Genomic DNA, 24360 nt, shown 5'->3' with positions numbered 1-24360 from the left:
TGGTTTACCTCTGACTAGAGACCACGCGCCAATCCGAATCAGCACCATTATGATGTTTTATTAGGTTACAGTATGATGAGCAGTTAGACAACCGTAATTGTAGCCGGTGCCAGTAACGGTACGTATCGTTTCAAGACATGTTCATGTGACACGTAGTGTACTTATCAAAATGAGAAACAAATGCGAGAATCCCGAACGATTCCTACGATAATAATTGCTGAAACAAAGGTACCCGCCGGACTGTGCACATTTTTCGGGGGTTATTGCAATATGCCCGTGCCGAACGAACATGCTCAGAATAGTGACTGCAGTTTTGAAGAATCACGTTAAGAAGTGCAATTTATTTCCGCTTAGAACAGTCTCCAATGTCTCTTTCCTCGCACTCCGAGATGAATACAGTTTCCACAGTTTCAGTAGAATGCACACGAATGGGGTGTATTGATAAGGTTACTTATCAGCTAAAACATGTTACGATCCCTTAGGTGGGGTAACAAGGGAAAAACAAGTGCAATGTCCACTAAATTATTCGAATAATCTGTGCGATTTTCTACTAAGACCACCAAATGGATAATCTGGCTCTTTTTTTTTTCTTTTGTGCACCTCATGTAGTATACAGTCTGTCCAAGACGACGGTACTAAATGCAACATTAATGAAAACCGAACACTTGTTACGCACGACAAGGGCTTCATAGCATGCGCGACAGTCAAAATGCGAATCTGCTCCAGCAGCTAACAGCACGTAAACTGCATAACGCTGAAGCATGGAAAGGCGCTTAACGCTTTTCAATTATCCCAAAAAATAACTTCTACTGCTAAACTGTTCCTAAAAGAGACCAAAAAAGAAAGAAATCTTCCAACTATCGTCAAACCCAATGCCTTCAGTCTGAAATTTGTAAAGGTGCTCCCCCGAGCGACTAATTTATTGTTGTCAAATTTTTTCGGATAAGTTGCGAAGCTGCGAGTGACTGAGCTTATCACAGGTTTCATGGTCTGAAAGCGTTTGCGGCTGTACATATTTAGATTGCGTGAATCAACATATATGCATGAACATATCCATGAACCTAACTGCTTAGCGTTGTCCCTTTCTTCAAGTCTCGTATTTTGCTTGCGGTAAGTTGCAAAATTATTTAGACTGGTTGTCAGGAGCCGTAAAAATAGTGCTACTTTTACCCTATACGAAAACGGCAGCACACGCACTGCTGAGTCATGCCCCGCAAACACGGCCATTCATCCGAGTACGCTAGTTCAACTCCGTTGCGAAATTCCTCACGCTAACGCAATTTTGAGATATATACGTAAAGCGTGTCACGAAAATTTCACTACATATGCGGCGCAGCGTTCATAGTGGCCCGCCACGAAATGAGATCTACCGACACTGGCTGCTCAACTCACACAATCAGCTTAGTGGCTGCTCAGTATCGAGGTGAAACATGGTGTACTCTCTTTTTTACGCACATCAACTATGACGCTAAAATCAACAAGCGTGAGCGATCGCTTGCCGTAAAACATTCCATACGGCAGAAGCGAGAACAAGAGCGCGTTATCAAATCGTGTAAACGACAAACCGACACCATGCCCGAGTCACCTACGCTACATGCAGCCGGTTCGTGCAACGCAATGCGCTCACCTAATCATGAGCTTTTGACGGAAAACATCTTTGTTAAAACTTACCGTTCAGTTTAGTTGGCCTGCGATGACACAAAGAAGACACGCGTACACAGAGACCAAGATTGAGGCAGACACCGCACACCGCTGCACCAAGCGTTTAGGTGCCTGGCGCACTCGTTGAGAATTCAAATTGACGCGGACAGACGGCGCACTACCGCTGTTGCCATTGCGCACGCGCAGGAGCTCAGGGCGACGAGGGTGTGCGCGCTCCGAGAAGTCCGAGTGCCTTTCACTTTTTCATTTTCTTCTGTCTCGTTCTCTCTCTCAGCGCGCCATGCGCGCGGAACAGGTTGCTTTTATTTTCCATTTTTCTTTTTCTTTTTCATGGATGAAGGAAATGCGCTGGCATGTTGTATTACAACGCACACTTGGATGAATGTACTGTTCGTAAAAGCCATTACAGGGCCCGTCAGGCGTTTGCATTATCGCCAGCGACGATGAGTAATACAGTGCATTTCTAGCATATCTTCCAGCGTACCACCAAATTGGATACCTGCACACATGTTGGTGGAAATTTTCTGTTTCGATGAAAGGTCAAAGCAATAAGTACAGCAATGACGTACGCATATGCGTGGCCGCGCAGGCATACCGCCCGCGAAATACTGGGTGGGCTCAGAGGATTTGGCACATATTTTGAGTGAATTAGGAACTTTGATGAGTTTATAGGCCAGGATATCCGTCAACGAAAAACCACCGATTGTTAGTGATGCAGCCGATATATGAGGACAACGCGAAAAGTATTTGAGAATTGGACGACACACAACGCACACACCACATGCGCGACATTGGTTCATCGCACACTCACAAAGTCTGCGTTGTCAGCTACAAACATTACGAGTGTATGTGCTGTTAGCTTGATGTCTGTTTGGAACTTAGAACGACAGAAAGCTGAGCTAGTTGGTAAGGCTTGATAATGCAAAAAAGGGTAAGCCTTGCAGACACGGACACAAGAGAAGAGCTGTTGTCCACTTCTCTTGTGTCCGTGTCTGCACGCCTTACCGCTTTTTTGCATTATGAATCTTGTTTGAAATCCCCTTAGAGCCAAAGTTGTCATTCATAGCATCTATAATCACGTTTAAATCGGCGTTTTGTTTTGTTTATTCTACTGCCGCAAAAGTCATGCTATGACAACTGTGAAGGCTGTCTTGGGATTGCCAAGAACGACTACGTAGATCATATGTGGTCAAGAAATGCGGAGGTATATACTATGTGTACACCAAAGTCTAGAAATAGGCTCTACAGCGATCTCAGCAGTAAACAACTTCGGTGACTTATATCAAATGTAGCTTCGTATTATCCACCGCTTCCTGCGCTTGGTGACAGCGTACACGGGCTGGGCTGAGATTAACGACATTTGCCTATAGTCAATCTAAAGACGGCATGTAAGCCTGAAGCAATAAGACTTTTACATTATTGCCTGTTTTCTAGTTCATCTCACGCCTTACCACAATAGGTATACGGGCTGTTCGTACAAGTTAACATGACCTTTGTTGACGTCCCACCCTACGGCCTTCATCGGCGGCGATATAGGAAACCGTGGAGAATAATTCGAATTGCAAAGTATACAGGGTGTTTCACTGAAATTGAGCCAAACTTTAAAATATGCAAATACTACGGCGCTGAAGAGAACCAAGGTAATGTTGTGCGCCGTCGCTTGGAGATCATCAGATTATTTTTTCATTACCCCTGATTAGATAATTAGTCTTAATTAATCAACTTATCAATTAATATAATTAGGTGAAAAGACTCAATGAGAAAACTGTAGAGCAACATGAGAAACTCCCGATACAGCTTTCTGTTGCTCAACACGTGCTCCATAAAAGTGTGTTTTCGAACATGAAGAAGCCGCGATTACATGCAATGTGTCTCGAGCGGCCAGTCGCGCAGCAATATATATATATATATGTGTGTGTGTGTGTATGTGTGTGTGTGTGTGTGTGTGTGGAAGGGGGCTACGTGAATGTGTGCATGAGCGTGTTTGTGTAGAACTACGTAGACTGGGAATAGACAAAAAGAAATATACACCTTATCTACTCTCTTCTATAGACGGTCTAAAGAACAACAATAAATAGAGGTTGCATCGACTTTTGTCTATAGGTAGTCTATAGAAAAGTAGACAAAAAAAGAAAGAAACACCTTACCAACTTTTTTCTATAGACCGTCTACAGACTGCGAGTAGACATAAATAGAAACCTCATCGACTTTCGTCCATGATAGTCTATAGATAAATAATAGACAAAAATAAGTAGAGACTGTATCGACTTTCGTCTATAGGCAGCCTATAGAGGGGAATTAGACAAAAAAGAAACAAACACCTTATCGACTTTTTTCCATAGACCATCTATAGACTGCGAATAGACAAAACGAAATAGAAACCTTATTGACTTTCGTCTATAGACAGTCTACACACTTTGTAACAACAAAAGTTCAAATCTATAGAAAGGCAAGGTCGTCTATAAAAAGTCTATAGACTTTCTATAGACAGTCTAAAGTCATTTTTGTAAGGGTCGAGCCCGAAGCTCCTAGATCGGAGCCCGGCCCGGACCCGAGTCAGCATTTGCTTACTCGCACCTAGCCCGGCGGCGGGCCGTGATGGGCCCGGGCGTTCGGGCCAGCCCGGGCGCGGGCAGTGTTCTAACTCCCGAGGCCCCGCATTTATTCCGCAAGGAACATTAATTTAAACTTAGGACGTACCTTTGCAGCACTATTCTTTTAATGTGATTAGCATTATTTGCCTACTTCGGACGTTTCGAGTCTATCTATATATCGTATCTACCTGCGTAGACTCTTTCCTCGACACGATGGCCCAAGTTGTCTAGCAGCTTGGGCCATTAGGTCACGGTCGTGATGCCATCATAGTCGTTCAATCATCGTCATCTAAGCTTCGTTATCTGACTATCATCATGCCGTGGTCGTCGCGCCTTTTACGCCCACTCAATGGGCCAAGTTGTTTAAAAGCTAGACCACTATGTATATATGCACTCGGGGTAGTGATGCCGTCGTGGTCATCGAAACATCGTCATTCTAGCTTCGTCAACCGCCTGTCGTGCCGCCATCCTCAGATTATCGTCGTCATACAGGCTTGGTGATACATTCGCCGTTACGCCATTGCTGTCATACGCTCGTGGTCATGCGATTTTCCTAATAACTTTTCATGCAATTGTCGTCGTTGTGTTGTCGTCATACATTCGTCGTCATGCATTCGTCCTCGTACCGTGGTCGTGATGCCGTCGTGGTCGTTCTATTGTCTTTATTCGTCAACCAACTCTCGTCAAGCCGCGTGGCCACATAGTCCTTGTCATGCCATTGTAGTCATGCCGTCGTCTTCATGCTGTCGTTTTACCATTGTTGTCACTTCAGTAACGTCATCCTATCGTCGTCCTGCCGTGGTCGTCATACTGCTTTCATTGTTCCATCACCGTCAGTCCGTCTTCGTGAGGCTTATTGCCGGCGCTGTCGTTCCATCGTTGTCATGGCGATGTATTCAGACCGTCTCTATCATGCCGTCCTCGTCATGCCATCCTCGCCATCCAGTTGATGCCATGCCATCGTCTTCACGCTCTCGTCGTCATACACTCATCGTCATCCACTTGTCCTTATGTTGGAGTCGTCACGCTGTCTTCGTTATACCAACGCTACCAACGATATTTAAGAACGGTCATATGATTGTAACCATCCTGTTGTCGTCATACCGCCTTTGTTATTCCATCGACGTCATTCCTTCGCTGATTCCATGTCTTTAGTGCGTCGGCGTTATACAGTCGTCTTCACGCCACCATGTTCAAGCCTAACTATGGCGAGGGAATGCAATACCAACATGAGAGGGTACTAGATTAGGCCACATATAACCAAACCAACGAAAGTTTCCCAATGACAACTGCAGATGTAAAACAAACGCGGCTTCAGAAATATGGCGCGCTGCTACACTCTCGAGTGCTAAGCATTACTGTCGACAGTCATCATGAGATGAGTTCTGCAGTAACATTTTTAATTATTCTTTTTTTTAATAGCAATTGTCGCTTGGAGTCTGCTACCTGCGGATGTGGTATACCGCAGCAATCGTGATGTCTTTTACCATTTTCGCTCGGGGGCTCCTATCTAAATACATGCAAAATCGGCAATCGCTTTTCAGAGCAAGCACTGCGCCAGATCTTGCGAATTATGTTGAATTTAAAAGAAAACGTTCGAAGGTAGTGATTTCAGAAAGCGATATTTTATCTAAGCTGTCGATTTTCTTTACGTAAACTTTAAAATAATCGCAACATTTGCAGCAACTATCCTATTCTGCAAGAATTCTGCAAACTGCGCTTAATTATACATCTAAAGCGGACAGCAATGATATATCATGTGCCACCAAGAAATATACGACTAATTAATTTGTGAATGTTGCATTAGCAACACCCTTCCAAACATAGTAACAAATTCACGTAAGTTGTAAATTCGTGATTAAAATTTGTTCGCTTTTGATGCTCCAACGGAAGCAGTTTATAGAAATGCGTATTCGTTTTGCATGGCTGAGTTGCGGATTTGTAAACTTCATGTTTCTATTCTCTTCTTTTTTTGAGTTTACCGATTTCCTGCAATTCTTGTGAAAAATTCCATTCTCTAAATCAAAATTCTATTTGCTGGAGTCACTGCAATTTAACTTTCTCTCTTAAATGCAATAAATTTAATTCGTATTGGTTCGGCGGTTTTCTCATAAAAGCATTCCCGCGTTTTACATGTATTTGACTAAGCGGCATCGGAGATAGGCCAGAAATAAAGTTTCTTAAACAATGGGTCACGCCAATTCTATAGGAAACCCATGAAACAGAAGCCTGACGTATCCGCGAGCCTGTGCCTACCGTGTTGTAGAAAGTAAAAAAAAAAAAAAACCGCTCAAGGAAAACATATTTAACGGAGCTTCGCGGGAGCTCTTATCTCGGCCAGACATCTCTCCGGAATGCCAACGCGCTGTCTGGCCAAGTGTCTAGCAAAATCGTCGATTCATTGCTAGTACAGCAAGTAGTTGGCCGTCTTCGAGATAACGCTGATACATGAGCGCACTCGTTTCTATGTACCGAGGGGAAGTGACAGTCTCAGGGTGTGCTTCTTTTTACTGTGTTTTCTTTAGTTGTGCGTCATGGCACACGTCATGGCACGATTTGCGAAATCTTTAAGGTTGATAGGCCACGTGAGGGCGAAAAAAGGAAACTGGACAAAATATCCCTAATTCCTGGGCATGCTCTCCGATCCACACCGCTCTCTACCTGTCTCTTAACACTACGCCAAATATTATTCGTTCCATCGATCTTTGCGCGATCCTTAACTTATTCTCCAGCTTCTTCGTTAACCTCCAAGGTTACGCCTCATATGTTAGCAGCGGTAGAATGCAATAACTGTAGAACTTTCAATGACAGTGGTAAGCCTCCGGTCAAGACTTGGTAATGCTGCCGTATGCACTCCAGTCCCCTTTTTATTGTCCTGTAAATTTCCTATTAATGATCAGGGTCCCCTGTCAGTAAGTGACCTAGATAAACTTTCTTCTCTTAATATTTCCCTCCACCTTTACCTTCCCCCAGTGTACAGTAGTCAACCGGGCTCAGTCCTGTTTAACCTCCGTCAGCCATGTACCCAGGGGGGGGGGGGGGGGGGGGAGCGAAATTAAGCGGCATAACCATCCTCCCCCCCCCCCCCCCCCCCGCCCACGCCACCACTCCTCACACACATTCCTAAAGCGTTGCCAAATCAGTCTCGAGACTTGACAGCTATTCAGTGGTCAACATTTTGCTGCCTTTTTACTCCTTTTGAGTGGCGGTAGTTATCGGCATCGCTTGGGGTGTGAAAGCCAGTTTTCTTGTAGATTCGGTGGCCGCGCGATTAACTCGTGATGCGTTCAGTTGTTACCGTCTCTTCAATGGTCCCGCGCATCGCTGTTGCTTCGTTAGTTCAACCTTCTTTGTTGAGAATGATCCAGGGACCAGGAAAGGGATTTGGTTCTTAGCTCGTCTGTATGCTCGTGGAACGAATTGCGGCCGGAGAAAACGCCAGTTGCGTTTTTTTTTCCTTTTGCTTCACTATTTCCTCGAGTGACGGCTCACCGCGACGCTGGCAGATCCTCGCAACCATATACACGTTATATTGGTTAGATAAGGTGGAAAATAAGATCATGCGAAACAGCGTCCATCATCAAACCCTGCAATAACCATTAAACCCATAAGCAATATGAATGTCACCCGTTACCTCGTCTGGTTTTTGCCTAATTGTACGGCACTTTACGTGCGAAATTGGCAACTGGAAACAAGAGTCGCAAGGAGTTGAGAAATTAAGCGATCTACTAAGTGAGCGAAGAGGCTGTTGCTGGGCCTGTTGGTATATACTTTTAGAAATGATGAAACCCAGCCTTTGAGACGCAAACACCAGGAGAGAAGCAGACAGACACACGCTGGGGACTAGTAACAAGTTTAATGAAAACAACCACACAGCGCTCTGGCTGCCCTGCGAACTTCTGTGTGGTTGTTTTGATTAAACTTGTTGCTAGTCCCAGCGTGTGTCTGCCTACTTCTCTCCTGGTGTTTGCGCCTCAAAGGCTGGGCTCCATCGTTTCCATAATGGAGAAAGCCGAGAGAACAGCCAAACGCGAAGGAAAAGCGAAACATTACAAATTTCACCGTTCTTTGCGAATATATTTGTGGATCAACATCTTTTTATTTGAAAACGAAGTAGAGAAAACGCCGTCGGAAGTGGAGAATGATACCGTGTGTTTTGAATGGCGCTTCTACAGTTATCAGTCAAGTCGCCAGACGTAGCCACTTCTCTGCTGTGCTATGTGGGTGTTTTTCTGACCTTCCGCGGTGGGTGCAGTACTTCCAGAACCGCAGAAACCTGCGCTCTACGTGGTTGTTCGGGACTGGCGGCCATGCATCGTTACGCAACTTCCCAAAAATAACAATACGAGTCGGTTTTGGCACTTGGTGGAGAAGTAAACGAGGGATCCAAAAGAACTGTGATTGTTCCGCAAATATATATTTCTCTATAATTCATCCACAGCCAATTCAAAAAACCATAGTAGAAATCATTATTTTACACTTTCGCTTGTTTACTTGTTCTTGGCAGTGTTCTTCCTGCGCATCTTTCCTGCACGAGTCGATTTGATGTGGTTCCTCTGTGATCACAGAGCAGGCTGCAATAGCGATGACCTTATTGGACGACAAGAGGACATCAATCTACAGTGATTCGATATCAGCTGTTAGGGCATTTGCCAAAGGAACCATATCCGAGCTGGCCCTAGGGATACTAGGAAGCAAGGAGATCAAGCCACACACATTGATCTGGTTTCCAGCCCACATGGGACCGATCGAGGGTGCCCCGCCCAACCTCAATGAGTCCGCACACGGAGCTGCGCGAGGGATCATCAACCGCGTAGCTACCGGGCAGCGTGACGCTGGGGGTACTGACAACCGGGACTCTCCTTCCTCGTGCGCCGAAATTACTAAGCACTTTTACTTGGTTCGGAGGATCTACCCCCTCCCACATTGAAAACTGAATAGACCTCAGGCTTTGACACCAAGGCTTCTACAGACGGGGGCATACCCAAACCCCTTACTTCTTCACAAGATGTACCCCAAAATTCAGACAACAAATGCATGTGCACTATGCAATGACTTAGCGAACTTACCTCACATGCTCTGGCGATGTCCCGCGTTACGCGGCGATGAAAGCAACACTTCTTCATGCTGGGATGCGGTGCTACACAGCCCCAACATCGAAGAATAGTTATGGGCTGTCCAACGGGCCCGCGACGCGGCGGAGAGGCTCGGCCTCTCTGTCCCGACGTGGGAGCGGCCCGCTGCGCGCTAGTGCGCGCCCTAAAGGACCCTAATAAAGTTTTTCATCCATCCACCCATCCTTGTTTGTCAAGAAAAGCAGAGGTGTATCTGACAGGCGTACCTGTGAGATACACCTTACCTATTTCTTTTTTGCGGGTTTACGCCTATTTGAGGCGAACGATGGGCATTGTTTACAATTTCACTAGTAAAAAAGGTACCCCACCTCCTCTATTCCATAGAAAGGTTACCTTGATTCGCTCGTCCCCCCCCCCCCCCCCTTAACACATCCTGGGTACGTGCCTGCCTTTACGTGCGTGCCTGACGTGCGTGCCTGCATTTATAATTTTCTTTCTCTCTCTCTCTACTCCTGCACAAAATCCAGGGGCTGACTGGTGAACATCAATTCTTGTATCCTTACCAGGCTACTCAACATTATCTTTGTCTTCTGTATAATAATCTTCAACCCTACTCTCACACTTTCTCGGTGAAGGTGTTCAAGCATTTGTTGCAATTCATCCCCGGTGTTGCTGAACGGGATAATATCATCTGCAAACCGAAGGGTGTTGAGATCGTTGAGATAGGTGTTTATTAACATTAATTGGATTTACAGTATGAGCCGCACATGATGTCTTTTGTCGCTTGACGTGGACGTATACTTTAAAGCACCTTTCGGCGCCACAACATCGATAACGATGGGCAACAATCAGGTATAACATCATTCCGTAATTAGAAATCAAAGCCATCGATTTTATGGGAGGTGAAAGCGCCTTTACTACAAGCGAACACTTGCGCTGACAGGTTTAAACACACGTATCTTCAGTTTATTGCGTTCATGCAGCTTAGTACTTATTGCAAAGGCCCCATCTTTACAGTGAGCCTTTTTTCGTGGTCGAATGGCAGAGCCGCTCGAGACGTGCCTAAATAATGATTCCTTAAGCTATAGCCCATCCCTTTTCTTGCGTGTGTGTCTATTTGATACAGCTATCACGCGCACTTTCCGTTTCCTGTCGGTATCTCCAGGAGTTGCCTGGTTGTTTAGCATATGCAAGCCAAGAAATCCCTGTTGCCGCCTGGCTTCGCCTTCAGCTCGGCTTCATTTTCCAACCTTCCAGCAAAAAACTAAAAGTACGGCTCAAAGGGAATCTCGCTTCTTATAAACCTCGTCCAGACGCCCGAGCGCTCGATCCCGGAGAATCAAAGAGGAGCGTGGCGGCACGTTTTGCGCCTAAGAAGCTCCTGGCAAATCGCAAAGACGGGGAGCTCAGGCACGCGTGCCCACACCCACCGACTCACTACGTGCGTGCTTCCAGAAGTAGCAAAGTCAGCTCGCGTGCAGGCAAGAAGCCGCTGTTGGTGTATAGTTCTAGACAGGGGAAGGCCGCCGCCGAAAGAGGAGAAAAGAAACAACTAATCCGAGCAAGCAATGTCAAAGGAAGAGGAGTGCGCCGGTAGGGGATGCCCAAAGGGGAAGGACAAGATGACGAGGAACAAAAGGACCGGAAAGAACACGAAACGGGCAAAAACAAACGAGCAATGCTCGAACGAATGGCGCTGCGGCGATGATGCGGGAGGAAAAGGGGAGAGGGCTTCTCCGTTCGTCTTTCCCGGGCACGCGGCACGTTTCCAACGCACTGCAAGGATATGTAAAAAAAGCAAAAAGGAAATCGAGGAGCAGAAAAATGAGGATGGAACCCTAATGTGCTAGGCTAAGAAGAAGGGGAGAAAAAATAAGGAAAGGCCGCGCAGCGTACGCGGGGATCAATAAAAGAGAGGCAAAGTCGCGCCGTACGTGCCGCGGTGGCCGCTTGGGCAAATCTTTCTCCTCCTAGGAAAGCTGAGCAGCGCCAAAGCTACAGGAGCGCAGCGGCGGCCGAGCGAAAATAACGGGGCTCTGCTCGGCAAGCTGCAGCGTAGGAGCTGCTGCATGCGGGCCGAGGAGGCGAACTGCGCTTGGAGAGCGGACCGCCGCCACCGCCGCGGACCGCCGCGGCCACCGTCGCCGCTTCCCGAGCAGCGAGGCATTCTGGGTGCTTGTTAAAAGTGGATCGATAAGTAGCGCGGCTGAGGTGGGGCACGGTGCCTCCGCCAGCGTGCTCCATCCCCACCCCCCCTACTTTCCGCTCTGTGGGGAGAGAAACGGAAAGAAGGGAGGCACGAGGGGGGAGAGAAAAGGTGGCGCGTGCTGTCATTAGGGACTCTCGAGGATCCGCGGGGGGAAAGTCGCCGGGGCGCGTTCCGCCCCGAGCCTTCCCTCCGGGGCTCTGCGAGCGCCAATCCCGGGCTCGAGCCATCGTTTGCCTCCCGCTCTCTCGTATCCCTAACTCCCGCTTCTCACTCTTCGCCCTCCTGTCAGTGTACGCGACGTGTTCCCGCGCGCCGGCTTCCCTCGAAGCCGTGCTGCGTTGCACTCCTTTCGCATCTTCTTCACCGGATTTTCCCCTGTGTCGTACTTGCTTCAACGTGGAATGCGAAGCCCGCGCGCGAGGGTCCGAGGGAAGAGAAAGGAAGCAGCCAGGACATGTGCCTATACCTATGCGCGAGAGAACCGGGCGCGCCCAACAGCCTGAGGACTTGCAAAGAAAACAAGCTGAAAAGAAGTGAAAACAAAAATGAAGAAAAATATAAGCGGTGACCCTAGGGAGCAGCAAAGCAGGAAGTAGAAAAGCACAAAGCTTAGGCGCTACTATCTATAAATATGTCACCGCTACGACGGCGGTGCGTTTCTCTTGTGAGGCCGGGAGTTCACGATGGGATAGAGCCTCGCCTGCTGCTTACTGCGATTGGTGTTCCCTCCTCCCTCCCCTACTTTTTTTTTTGTTCACATCGTTCCTGGTGTTTTGCCTTTTATCCCATAAGTCGCTTTTGCTTTTTGTTAGTACACGCACAGGCAAAAGTATTCCGCCGCAAGTGGAACTCCTGAGCCTCGAAAAGAAAATGAAGACTGCGTGCAAACGCAGAATACGCAAGGGCAGATACCTTACAGAATAGAAAATGCAAGTATATGTATTTTATCTCTCAGCATTTATCTTTTTTTTCTAGTTTTCTCTCTTCTTTTGTTCGCTCACGATCAGCACCATTAAGCGACGAACTGATCCGAAAGGGAAAGCGAGAGCGGAAATCACTCGTCGGGAATGCTGGAGAGGCGCTCGTCTGAAGTTGCGTGCGGGGGACTCCTTCCTTTTTTTCGCAAAACGGACATTTCCCTTTGCACTTGAGACAGGTCTCCTGAAAACGTGCGCGTGCATCCTCCGTCTCCCAGGATCCCTTGTGAGCGGCAGTTGCGATGCACACGAGGTGCTATAAGGAAAAGAAAAAAATCGCTGCAGTTAATGCAACCGAAAACTCCTGCTGTAGAAAGTAGAAATTTTCGGTGTCATTTCTGAGAGCGCCAATTTTCTTTAGGTTTTCGCTTATGTGCGGTAAAACAAAAAGCTTCGTGCTTGAAAAAATAAAACGCAAGGCAATCTTCATATGAAAGAGAGAGGGCGTGAGAGATAGAGGCTTTAATGGTATGCTGGAAATTTTTACCAGGCTGTACGCCTGATATGCTACTCCAGGTGCTAGGTGATGATTATGATATACACAGTGATAAACACCACTTAACGGTCACATACATACATACATACATACATACATACATACATACATACATACATACATACATACATACATACATACATACATGCATGCATGCATGTATCTTTATGTTAATATATACTACTGTAAGTGCCTTTCAGGCCGAACGCCGAGTCTTCCAGCTCTACTCATATTGTGAATTTCTTAGAATTTGTCAGTAAACTGCTGTTTTCTCCTTGACTGCGAGGGTGATGGAGCCTCACGCGCGTGCGCCGTACTCGGCAGTGCCCGCAGCGGCTGCCTCCAGGAAGCGCAACGGCGCCGAGAGCGACACTGACAGCGACAACGCCATGCAGTACTATGTCAGCAGTGAAAATTCTTGTGACGACACCTTCGAGCTGGTGCGGAGTCGTAAAGCAAAGCGAAGGTTTCTCAGCGCATCATCGAATTCGAGTGAGTCCACTGTGAGATCTTCGCGCAATACCGAGGTGCTCACCATACTGTTCGCGCCAGTTCTCGCCACTGACAACCTGAGACGTCTCAACACGCAAGCCGTGTCTTCATATCTAGAGGCGCTGGTTCTGAATGAAATCAAAGACATCAATCTAAGGGAACACCAGTAAGAAGGTCCTAGCGATTGACCTAGAACACGCGGCTGCGTTGGATTCTTTGCGCAAAGTCACGGAACTTGACGGGATTAAACTCCGCCCTCATATTCCGCTGGGCAAACAAGTAGGTACTGGCGTAATTTACGATGTTGACGAGACCATTGTCGACTCCGATCTGTCGATCTTAATCAAGCCAGCTACAGCAAAAACCATCATTACAAACGCGTTTCGTCTCGGCACGTCTCGCTGTATTAAAATCATATTTAAGGGTGAATCCCTCCCATCGCATGTAAAAGTGGACCACTTCCGACACGCAGTTAGCCCCTTTATACCAAAACCGCTGCAGTGCTGGGAGTGCATGAAGCTTGGCCATGTGAGTAGTGTGTGCAATAACACTACCATATGTTCTCGCTACTGTTACGTTTCGCCTACAACGCGCGGTAATGCCGGCGCGGATGCAACGGACGCCGGGGCTTCGTTCAAAGCGGCGGACATTTTGGCCCGTTCGACGCCGCCGCAACGCCTCCCCGCCAAGCGTGTCCAGGCGTGTTTCAGTGCCACGTGTCTTCGTGCGTGCGTGTGTGTGTGTGTGCCCACGCTTGTCAAAGCGCGGCAGCCGGGGAGCGGAGCTCCCCCAAGTGAGGTGCCAGGAGGTCTGTCCGTCGGCGGGTTGGCGATGCGTCACTACACTCGGCTCAACATGTCTCTCGGCTCGACCGTGCGCGCCGTCGCGTGGGCTCATGCTCCGCCGTCGCGTGGGCTCATCCCGTGACCTTCCTTCTGGCCCGCGACGCCGAGAGTATAAGAGCAGCTGCCCCCGGACGCCAGGAGAGAGGCTCCGATTTGTACTGTTGAGTTACGTGCTCTCCCGTCTCTCACTTCGGTCTACCTGACCGGCCGCTCTTTTGCTATGTTAGAATAAACAAGTTGTTCTGTTACCAGTCTTCTCTTGCTTTGCCGGGACCTTCGGATGCTTCCAGTGCCCCAGGCCGCCAGGCCAACGCTACCCTTGGGGCTTGCGACCCATTGGCAATAACGGGCGTCAGCACCGAGTCCCCAACAACTGGTTGCCAGCGGTGAGATCGCGACAACGGAGGCCAGCAGCGAAGAGATGCGGTTGACTGTATGCTGAGCAGCACAACGACCATCCGGGAGCAGTGCAACGAGCCCTGTGTGATGACTGGTTGCCTGCAGCGGAACGACTGCGCTGAATTCTTGGCTGCGAGGTTTGGTGAGTGCGGGACTTTCTTTTTCTGAGTTTTGCCAGGCTTTTGTTAGTGTCAGAAACAGAGCTGGTAATTGTGGTTGTCGTTGCTGCCGGGTTAGTTTGCGGCAAGACAATAGTAGACAGTAGAGAAAGCAGCATTCAGAGCAGCCATGGATTTGAAGTCGTTGCGCAAACCGATATTGCTGGAGCTTGCAAGAGAGTTGGGTCTGGATGTCTCAGACAAACTCAGAAAACCAGAACTGCTAAGGGCTATTCTTGAGTTAGAAGCTGAGGATGACGAGCTGTCGGAATGCCTTGAGACCATTGAGGAGAGGGAGCGTGAACTTAAAGAACAGAAAGAGAAACAGGAGCGCGAACTAAAAGAACAAAAAGAGAAAGAAAAAGAAGAGCGCGACCGTCAACACGCTTTGGAAATGAAGCGTCTCGAGTTAGAGATAGAACGCGCTCGTAATGGAAGTCAGGCACACGGTGCAGGAGAACGAGTATTGTTCAAAATGACTGACCTGATGCGGCCGTTTAAGCTTGGAGAGGACATTGGTTTGTTCCTGGTTAACTTTGAGCGAACGTGCGAGAAGCAGGGGTTCTCTCGGGAAACGTGGCCACAGCGCTTGCTCACTTTGCTACCCGGCGAGGCGGCCGACGTAGTCGCTCGCTTGAATAGAGAGGAGGCAGAGGATTTCGACAAAGTGAAATCGAGTCTGCTTAAAAAGTACCGGCTGTCAGCGGAGGCGTTCCGTCGGAAGTTTCGGGAAAATGAGAAAGGCAAAAGTGAGTCATATACAGAGTTTGCCTACAGGCTTATGTCAAACATGCAGGAGTGGCTCAAAGAAGAGAAAGCGTTTGGTGACCACGAGAAAGTTCTGCAGTGTTTCGGGCTAGAACAGTTTTATAGTCGGTTACCTGAGAACGTGCGGTACTGGGTCTTGGATAGGCCAGACGTTAGTACGGTGGCTCGAGCCGCTGAGCTAGCCGAGGAGTTTGTGACGCGTCGGGCACGTGGAGCTAAGGACGGTCAAAAGGGTGAATTTGGCTCCAAGTTTGAGAGGCCAAAGTTCACGCCCATGAGAGCAAAGGGGGACACACGTAGTTCGGATGCGAGTGAAAGCAGTCCGACCGAACGTACGGAGACGGCGGCAACCGAAGCCGAACGCAGAAAGCGGTTCGAGACGAGGCAAGCGCGCGTTTGTTATACGTGCCAGAAGCCGGGTCACTTTTCGGCGCAGTGTCCAGAAACAAAAACAAAAGTCGTGTTTTTGTCTTTATGCAGCACTGACGAGAACATGAAGCTTCTCGAGCCTTACATGCGAGACCTCCTCGTGAACGGGAAAGAGTGCCGAGTGCTTCGCGATTCCGCAGCTACAATGGATGTAGTTCACCCCTCTTACGTAGAACCCGATATGTTCACGGGCGAGTGCGCATGGATCAAGCAAGCAGTGGAAGCTCATAGCGTGTGTCTGCCGGTAGCAAAAGTGCTTATTGAAGGACCTTTCGGAGCACTTGAGACGGAGGCCGCAGTGTCATCTATGCTGCCCCCCCAGTAGCCGTACCTATTTTCGAACAGGTCCGATCACCTCCTGCGCGAGAAGGGGCTTTTGTTTGGTGAGGCTAGCGTTCAGGCCTTGACCAGATCGAAGGTTCGGGAGCTCGCTGCAAAGGCGGTAGTTGCGGGGCCGACGTTGTTGAACGATGAGAAAGGGTCAGAGGCGCAGCAAGCTGGTATTCAGAGCACGCCCGAACTGAATAAAGTTGAGCCTGTAGCGTTAAAGGCACCAGATACTGGAGAGGAAATTCCCGATGCGGGAAAGTTAGAAGAGCTTCCGGTCGAGCTTCCGGGACTAGGCTCAGTGACGAACAGGAAAGACACCGATCAAGTCATTAGTGACTTAATAAGTAAAGCATCGCTGTCGCCTGAGCAGAAAACCGAACTACACCAGCTCTTACAAGAGTTTCAAGGTCTGTTCTCTGAGAGGCCTGGTAGGACTTCTGTCCTTACTCATGACATAGAACTTACCTCCCCAGAGCCAGTACGATCCAAGGCGTACCGGGTGTCACCCCGCCAGAGCGATATTATGGAGGCTGAGGTAACGAAAATGCTGCAGCTCGGTGTTATTGAAGCGGGTGAGAGTGATTATACCTCCCCTTTGATTTTAGTTGAGGTACCGGGCAAGGAACCTCGTCCTTGCGTCGACTACCGCAGGCTTAATTCCATCACTAAGGATCAAATTTATCCGATCCCTAACATCGAGGAGCGCCTTGAGAGAGTGAGTAGCGCTCAGTTTATTTCCACCCTAGATCTTGTCAGGGGTTATTGGCAGGTTCCACTTACAGAAGAGGCTAGTAGGTATGCGGCGTTCATTTCACCAATGGGGACATTCCGTCCTAAAGTTTTGAGTTTTGGTTTGAAGAACGCGCCATACTGCTTTTCAAGCCTCATGGATAAAGTGTTGCGGGGACAGCAAGAATTCGCTTTACCGTATCTAGACGACGTAGCGATATTCTCCGCATCCTGGCCTGAGCATGTGGCGCACTTGCGGGCAGTGCTAACCCGCCTGCGCGATGCGGGCTTGACAGTCAAGGCTCCCAAGTGCCAGTTAGCACAGGCCGAGGTTGTCTACCTCGGACACGTGATTGGTCGGGGTCGTCGCCGCCCCTCTGAAATAAAGGTGGCCGCTGTGCGAGACTTCCCGCAACCGCGCACGAAGACCGATATTCGGTCGTTCTTAGGTGTCGCCGGCTACTATCAGAGGTACATCCCCAGGTACTCTGATATCGCGGCTCCCCTAACGGATGCTCTAAGAAAGACAGAGCCGCAAACAGTCGTCTGGGACGAGACAAAGGAAAGAGCTTTTAGCGCCCTAAAGAGCGCCCTAACCAGCCAGCCTGTGCTACGATCGCCCGACTACACAAAAGGGTTCGTTGTTCAGTGCGATGCTAGTGAGCGAGGCATGGGCGTTGTACTGTGCCAACGGGAAAATGGAGAAGTAGAACACCCCGTCCTGTATGCTAGTCGTAAGCTGACCAGTCGTGAGCAGGCGTATAGCGCCACCGAGAAAGAGTGTGCGTGTATCGTGTGGGCCGTTCAGAAATTGTCATGTTACCTAGCTGGCTCGAGGTTTATCATTGAGACGGATCACTGCCCTCTCCAATGGCTGCAGACCATCTCTCCCAAAAATGGCCGCCTCCTGCGCTGGAGCCTCGCTTTGCAACAATATTCCTTTGAGGTGCGTTACAAAAAGGGGAGTCTCAACGGTAACGCCGATGGCTTAAGTCGAGCCCCTAACGTGGGAATCAGCCTCAAAATTGCTTGTTACGGATGTTTTTCTTCCTGAGGCAGGATTTTTTTTTAACTTATTGCTTTTGTGTAGTGTTTCAAAGTGATGATGTGCTTTCTAGTGCAATTTTCCGATTTGTGGACGCGTTCTGAGTGCTGCTAAACTACTGTAAGGAACTAGGCAGCAGTATAAAAGGGGAAAGAGCCTGGCAGGGCTTAGTGAGGGTTGTGCCGTGCTTGCTGACTGAGCGGTTGACTTTCGGCGTAGTTCTAACGCTTGCCGGAAACGAGAACAAAAATGTCAACTCTCCCGAAGTCAATTTGCAGTGTCCTGTGTGCACCTGAACGTGAGAACGAGGGCTTCTCTGTGCGCTGCGCTCAAGAAACGCCAAAGGACGCCCGACTTCGGTTATGAGCATCATCGAGCGACATCCCTCCGGACAGCGGATGCAGTCCCCTGACCATCGGGATCTCCTTCCCCCGGCGGGGCGGTCTGTTACGTTTCGCCTACAACGCGCTGTAATGCCGGCGCGGATGCAACGGACGCCAGGGCTTCGTTCAAAGCGGCGGACATTTTGGCCCGTTCGACGCCGCCGCAACGCCTCCCCGCCAAGCGTGTCCAGGCGTGTTTCAGTGCCACGTGTCTTCGTGCGTGCGTGTGTGTGTGTACGCCCACGCTTGTCAAAGCGCGGCAGCCGGGGAGCGGAGCTCCCCCAAGTGAGGTGCCAGGAGGTCTGTCCGTCGGCGGGTTGGCGATGCGTCACTACACTCGGCTCAACATGTCTCTCGGCTCGACCGTGCGCGCCGTCGCGTGGGCTCATGCTCCGCCGTCGCGTGGGCTCATCCCGTGACCTTCCTTCTGGCCCGCGACGCCGAGAGTATAAGAGCAGCTGCCCCCGGACGCCAGGAGAGAGGCTCCGATTTGTACTGTTGAGTTACGTGCTCTCCCGTCTCTCACTTCGGTCTACCTGACCGGCCGCTCTTTTGCTATGTTAGAATAAACAAGTTGTTCTGTTACCAGTCTTCTCTTGCTTTGCCGGGACCTTCGGATGCTTCCAGTGCCCCAGGCCGCCAGGCCAACGCTACCCTTGGGGCTTGCGACCCATTGGCAATAACGGGCGTCAGCACCGAGACCCCAACACTACACTGGGCCTCACACCACTAAAACGTGCGAGGCCAGTGTGCTGAAGTGCACAAACTGCAGCGGCCCTCACGATGCATCCACGAAGGAATGCCCTTTGATTCGAAAAGAAATGGCAATATTGAAGGAGATGATTAGAGACCACTCGTCTCACCGAGAAGCAGCAACATCTATTAAGCGACGACGATCACGTGGCAGGCGTCGATCAAGAGCCTCCACAGCCTCTGCAGAACGCCACCCACGTACATTACCACCCACTCTTCCGCCCAGGCCAAACGCAGTCAGCTCAAAGGACAAAGGTGCATCGAAGAGCACGGCTGCTGACGCTTGGCCTGCACTCCCGAGGCTACTACTGAGCGAAATCAGACTTCTACAGCAAGGGACACTTCGACTGTTCCTGATAAAGCGACGGACCAAGATCAACAAATTGTTGTCAAGATCAGCTCTCTGGTGAGTGCTATTCGTGTTCTTCTGGACAAGCTACAGACACCAACAGCTCGAAGTGCGTTGCAAGTGCTGGATGCCATAAACCCGGTTCTAGCGAGCCTTCAGAAGTCCAGTGCTTGAGAACTTCCACAGAAGGACCATGACTCATCGACAACAGTGATCGTTCGTTCCAGGATGATGTCAGAAGTGCCTCCATATTCCAATGGAATACGAGAGGCCTGTGGTCACGTATTTCGGATTCTGGACAGTTCGTGTTTGAAAACCACTTTCCTATCGTGGTCATCTGTGAACCGAACTTATCAGCCTCCATAAGACTATCAGGATATGAACCTTTTGTTTCAAACACGTGTGTCCGTACTAGTAAGGTTCTGGTTTACATTCGCAAGGACCTTACGTATTTTTCCCAACACGTAGCGCCACACGACGGTAACCAATACGTATGTGTTACTGTGAAAAAGAAGTGACTGTCTTTTACTCTTATTGGCGTCCACCTTTCCCCAACAAGTCAATTCGATAGCAAAAGACTAGAAGATATTATGGCTGCTACTCCCGTACGTTGGATAATAACAGGGGACTTCAACGCCTACCACAGTATACGGGGAAGCTCCAGGATAAATACGAGTGACCGATCACTAATATAGCTTGCATCAGGCCACAACCTGCGTCTTCTTAAATGACGGAAGCCCGACGTTTCTGCGAGGAACAACGTACAGCAGCTGCCTTGACTTTAGTTTCACGTTGCCTGACTTTGAGCATGCAGTAGTTCACTGATACTGAAACCCATGGAAGTGATCATATTCCGACCTATGTGAGAATCAATTGACTAGACGCCGCATTACCGGTTCTCACCAAATCGACTGGTCGGCCTTTCAAGATCGTGTAGAAGATACATGCAAGAAACGTATCGCACGCAGATTAGAAGACATAATTGCAGACGCAATGCAAGATTGTACACGCTGCTTCACACATTCATCAAAGCGTACAGAGAATGACATTGAATTGGAACGGCTTCGTGCACTACGTCGCCGAGCTGAAAGGAGGCACAGACGCATGAAGTCAATTCTTGACCTCAGAGAAGCTCGTCGCATGCAAAAGAAGATAAAACGCCGAATGGATAAGCTGGCGGATCAAAGATGGAAATGCTTTTGTGAGTCACTGGACCCCCGCAAGCCATTGTCCCGTGTGTGGCGTACCCTATACGGGGTCTTTGCTCAAGTCCCCAGCAACGACGCCCATTTCATGCTTTTGCTCTCTATCAAAACCACCGTGAGATAGACGTTGCAGAGGACTTTTGTGCGAAAGTCGCCGGCGGCACAGTTTTAGCCCCTGACGTGGCTTTAGGCAACATCCACGGTCCACGAGATACAAGTACGGACGCTCCATTCTCTATGGAAGAGTTAGAAGCTGCTATGGCGCTCTGTAGGTGTTCGTCTTCAGGGCCCGATGGCATCACATATACTGCTTTGCGCCACCTAGATAGAGAAGCACGAAGAGAACTCCTCAGCCTTTTTAATAGTTCATGGCAAGATGGTGTCGTCCGACAGGGATCGAAACGCAGCCGCCTGGTACCGCTTCTAAAAGCAGGAAAGTCACCGCTCGAGCTGGCATCTTATCGGCCTATAGCTCTTGCCAGCTGCGTCGGGAAGTTCATGGAACGTATGATCCTTATGCGTCTCGAATGGTACCTTGAACAGCACAAAGTTTACCCTGACTCTATGGTGGGATTTCAACGAGGTCGTTCATCGATTGACAGTGTCATCGATCTAGTATCATCTGTAGAACAGCAAAAATCTCGGAAGCGATTATCAGTAGCACTCTTTCTTGACGTGAAAGGCGCTTACGACAACATTTCCCATCAAACCATTTTAGACGCACTTTCGACAATTTAGCTAGGAGGGCGAGTATATCGATGGATAAGAAACGACTTGACACAACGGTCCTTGTTCGTACGTACGGAAGATGGCCCGACTACCGACCACTACACATGCCGAGGCGTTCCCCAAGGCGGTGTTCTAAGCCCTATTCTTTTCAACCTCGCGCTTCTTGGGCTGGCCGACTCCCTACCGGAAACAGTGAGTGTCTCAATCTACGCCGACGACATCTGCATCTGGACATCAGCGGTCACTCGCCTGCAGGTTCGCGCAAGGCTACAGAAAGCAGCAACACATGCATCTTACTATCTTCACACACAAGGCCTTACCATCTAAGCAGAAAAATGTGCGTTAGTCGCTTTTACGCGAAAAGCGATGTTTCGTTATCCAGTATGCATCAATGGCAAGGCAATCTCCTACAAGAGAAATCATCGCTTTTTGGGCGTCATTGTTGACCGGGATCTCTCTTGGAGCCCTCAGGTTGCCCACTTGAAGAAGAAGCTCACATCTATGGTTTACGTCTTCAACTTCATCGCCAGCAAAACATGGGGATCGTCAGTGGGCTCCATGCTACAGTTATATCGAGCACTTTTCATCGGATTGCTACGCTATAGCTCTTCCGTGCTTGCTAAAACATGCAAGTCAAATCTTCGAGAGCTTCAGAGCGTGCAAGCACAGGCACTACGTGTTTGCCTAGGCCTTCCGCAGAGCGCTTCAACAGCAGGAACCATTATAATGGTTCAAGACCATCCGATCACGACTTACATTAGCACCGACACACTTAGGGCCCATGTGCGTCATGTTTCACGGATGCAGTCAAGCTCACTTGCCTGCCTGCCAGAACTACGACCACAGGCGTCATTCTCCAACGAGGTCAGCATCCATGGTGCATCTTTACCATCGGGCTTCACACCCTCAGCACGTTCAACATCAGCTTTGGAATGTTTCAAACAACCTCTAGTGGGTCTTACGGTTCCAGGGATAAGAAAGAAGACCGACCTGCCACCTTGGCCTTGAAGCAAGCAGCTCTGGATTGTTTGTACACTTTCTACTTCTACCAAGTCCACATATATACGGATGGCTCTTCCACTCAGACCAGCTCCACTGGCGCAGTGGTATACCATCACGATCAATAAGCATCCGATACAAGATTTCTCACTTGACAACATCCATGGGTTCGGAGCTTGTTGCCTGCCGAGGTGCCGTTGATTATATTAGCAACCAACCGGCTAATCGGTGGGCGATATTCTGCGATTCAAAGGCGGCCTTACAATGTCTTCTGTCATCTCTTCGTCGCGGGTCCTGTGATAAACTCATGTCGGAGATACGAGAAATGCACCATCATATGATCGCGAAAGGACACGACGTCGTGTTTCAGTGGCTGCCTGGCCATTGCGGTATCTCCGGCAATGACCTCGCTGACGAAGCTGCTAGGAAAGCACACGAAGGAGCAACCCTTGTTTCTGTACCTTTATCACGGACTGACGCAGTCCAACACTTAAACAAGCTAGCGCACCGTATGACATTGGAGAAGTGGCACACACCTGATTTCACTCAACATTGATTGCATTCCCTCGATCCATCCATGCAACTGCGGCTGTTACCAGGGCTTCCGCGTAATGAGGAAACAATGCTGTGCCGCTTACGTTTGGGCGTCGCATTCACCAATGCAGATACCTTTTTGATTGGCACGGCTGATAGCGTCGAGTGCAATGCCTGCGGTGTCGAGGAAACTATAGAACATCTACTGTGCTACTGCCCATCCTTTGAAAATAAAAGACATGACCTCTGCACAGCTCTCAGTCTGCTAGATAAAAAGCCGTTCACCTCGAACAAGATCTTGGGACCATGGCCTCGTATATCGCAGCTACAAAAGGCCACAAAATAACTGCTGCGATATTTGAAAGCTACCGGATTGAGTCAGCGTCTGTGATCCGGACTGAGTGACCGAATGATATCCCCAGTGGACTTTCTCTTTTTCTTTTAATCTTTCCGCCACCCTTTCCCTTTCCTCAGTGTAGGGTAGCCAACCGGGCCCAGCCCTGGTTAACCTCCCTACCTTTCATTTATCATCTGCTCTCTCTCTCTCTCTGTATCACTTGCGCGTTACGAGCAACGTTCCGTTAAGGCTCGTGGCCCACAAGAACGTCAGCAGCGTTTTCGTTGCACGTAATGCGCAGGTGATGCTTTGCCATGGGCCGAGAATGTGCCAGAGTTCTTAGCTGAAGTGTCGTTGCAGGTGTAGTGCCGCCTTCAAAGACTTAGTTCGTGTAGGCCGCGTTGGGTCTGATGCGGTGTAGGCATGTTTGGTCTTGTCTATTGAGGCCTCGCGGCATGTACAAGTCACACGAATGTGCGCTGAACTGGACGAGCTATACGAATATTTTATGATATGTTATTTGTGTAGTGTGCGTACGCAATTGAAAAAGCACCGAGAGCGTATGTCACTTTGAGTGGGATTGTGCAGCACTAAAACGTTCCAGAACGAGCACTGGCCCTTGGTTCATGATTACGCACGCTTTCAAAGAACAAATTGACAATAGTTATACTGAGCAGTGCACAGCTGCGTTCAAGCGAAGGCCAATTTTGAGCACTATATATTTCTGTAACCTTTGTGCGGTCGTACGATTGAGGAGGTAGGTCACTCGAAAGAGTTCATGGCTCTATAGCTGCTTAGCGGAGTCTTTAACTACGGGTTGCGGGGTCACTGGGATTTCTTGCATTTCGCCCCCATAGAGCCGC

The sequence above is a fragment of the Dermacentor andersoni genome, chromosome 1 (genome assembly GCF_023375885.2).
Source record: "Dermacentor andersoni chromosome 1, qqDerAnde1_hic_scaffold, whole genome shotgun sequence".
NCBI classification, from domain to species: domain Eukaryota; kingdom Metazoa; phylum Arthropoda; class Arachnida; order Ixodida; family Ixodidae; genus Dermacentor; species Dermacentor andersoni.
The sequence above is the reverse complement of the archived record's forward strand: the minus strand, read 5'-3'. Positions refer to the sequence as shown.